Raw genomic sequence first — 2,370 nt, forward strand, 5'->3', positions numbered from 1 at the left:
ATTCAATTTATGCTGCAACGCCTGTGTCTTCTTTTATCTTGCTGTTACTCTGCCTGTTATTAACTTCCTGTTATATTCCGTTTTTATTTAATTTTTACGTTCTCTTGTGTCTTCTAGTTTTGCTTGTGTGTCGTTGCCTTAATTAGTTTCAGTTGTGTGTATTTTCTTCCCTTGTTACCTTTTGTATATTTAAAGACCTAGTTGGTCAGTGTTCCTTGTCTGATTGTTTGTAGTCTTGGTGGTTCTGCCTCATGTTTGCCTTGTTTCAGATGTAGTATTTTAGGCTTCTGATAGGCTTCTGGATTCCAGCTGAATAAAGTTTTTTTTTTTTCATGTTTGTTTGCAGGGAAGTATTTGTCTGCAACTTTGCAAAAATGCTTCTCTGGTTACTTTCCTTAACATTTAGAAAAGCAAATATCCTCCAAATATAAATATTTATGGCGTGATTGAAAATTATGTGCCAAAACCTTATGCTGGAATTTTATCTGTAGTAATCAATGCATATGTTTGATATGTAACATAAAACAAATTACTCTCTGGGGATATCAGTTTCTCTAGAGTATTTGTCACGGGGGGAAATCCTTGAACTCAAGCATTATATTTTGCCATGGGCAGGTTCAGCTGCCAAATGTAGGAATTTTACCTTAATTTTAGACTTTGAGAATGTCAGAAATAAAGTGACATCAAAGAGCAATAACACAGCTGCGACCATGTACAGTACATCCATTTTCGAAGGTCCGGGTAACTGGTCAGCTATAATCTATGACTTTAAATCATCCTGCAAACTGCAATAGCATGCAGCATAGCCTGCAGTGTAAAATAAGATCATCTTGGGAAACATAATATATGCCTGACATGAGTTTAGGAACAATGCTAAATAGTAAAGCTATAGAAATCCATGGCACGCTCAAGAAGAGGAATGGACAAATGTACAAAGGTGGCGTGGAGTAAATCTTATATTTAAACAGCCCATGGGAGGATACATCAGTATGCCATGTTTCAGCGTTAGTCATGCACAGATGTTTAAGAAGAGAGCTGCTATGTTACTGTCAAAGCCATATGTGCTTTGGTCTGTACAAACACTATAATCAGTAGCACTTTATAAAGCAGCTGCAGAGCCCACAACTAAAAATACACAGTCAAGGTTGCAAATCAGAATTTATACCAGTATAATCACTTTAATACTGAACGAAATGATTTTATAACCTCAGATATCGAATATAACCACATCCTGTTTTTGCGCTTTGATGGTTCGCTGAGGTTTTAAACCCAAATCGTTTTCACGACGCTCAGGGAAACGTGTTATTCTCAAACTCATCAGTTCAGGAAACTACAGCCAAAGCCTACAGCCTTATAACGAATGGTAGCACTGTCGCAACAGATAAACTAGGGGTGTGATCACAGTGGTATGAAAGAAGTGAGAGACAGCCCATATCTTCTGCATGTTGAGGAGTTAAGGTCATAGACCAGGTCCCAGCGAATAGTTACTTTTTAATGCTGTTTTCTTTAAATTAAGCTGAAAGTATATATATAAAAAAAACAACAAAAAAAACACCCAGCACGCCCCTGCGGGCGGTTTATCCTTCAAGCTCGGGTCCTCTACCAGAGGCCTGGGAGCTTGAGGGTCCTGCGCAGTATCTTAGCTGTTCCCAGGACTGCGCTCTTCTGGACAGAGATCTCCGATGTTGTTCCCGGGATCTGCTGGAGCCACTCGCCTAGCTTGGGAGTCACCGCAGCTAGTGCTCCGATTACCACGGGGACCACCGTTACCTTCACCCTCCACATCCTCTCGAGCTCTTCTCTGAGCCCTTGGTATTTCTCCAGCTTCTCGTGTTCCTTCTTCCTGATATTGCTGTCATTCGGAACCGCTACATCGATCACTACGGCCGTCTTCTTCTGTTTGTCTACCACCACTATGTCCGGTTGGTTAGCCACCACCATTTTGTCCGTCTGTATCTGGAAGTCCCACAGAATCTTAGCTCGGTCATTCTCCACCACCCTTGGGGGCATCTCCCATTTTGACCTCGGGACTTCCAGGTTATACTCGGCACAGATGTTCCTGTACACTATGCCGGCCACTTGGTTATGGCGTTCCATGTATGCCTTGCCTGCTAGCATCTTGCACCCTGCTGTTATGTGCTGGATTGTCTCTGGGGCATCTTTACACAGCCTGCACCTGGGGTCTTGCCTGGTGTGATAGACCCCAGCCTCTATGGATCTTGTACTCAGAGCTTGTTCTTGTGCTGCCATGATTAGTGCCTCTGTGCTGTCTTTCAGTCCAGCTTTGTCCAGCCACTGGTAGGATTTCTGGATATCAGCCACCTCCTCTATCTGCCTCTGGTACATACCGTGCAGGGGCCTGTCCTTCCA

Source organism: Maylandia zebra, linkage group LG14 (genome assembly GCF_041146795.1).
Source record: "Maylandia zebra isolate NMK-2024a linkage group LG14, Mzebra_GT3a, whole genome shotgun sequence".
In the NCBI taxonomy this organism is placed as follows: Eukaryota; Metazoa; Chordata; class Actinopteri; order Cichliformes; family Cichlidae; genus Maylandia; species Maylandia zebra.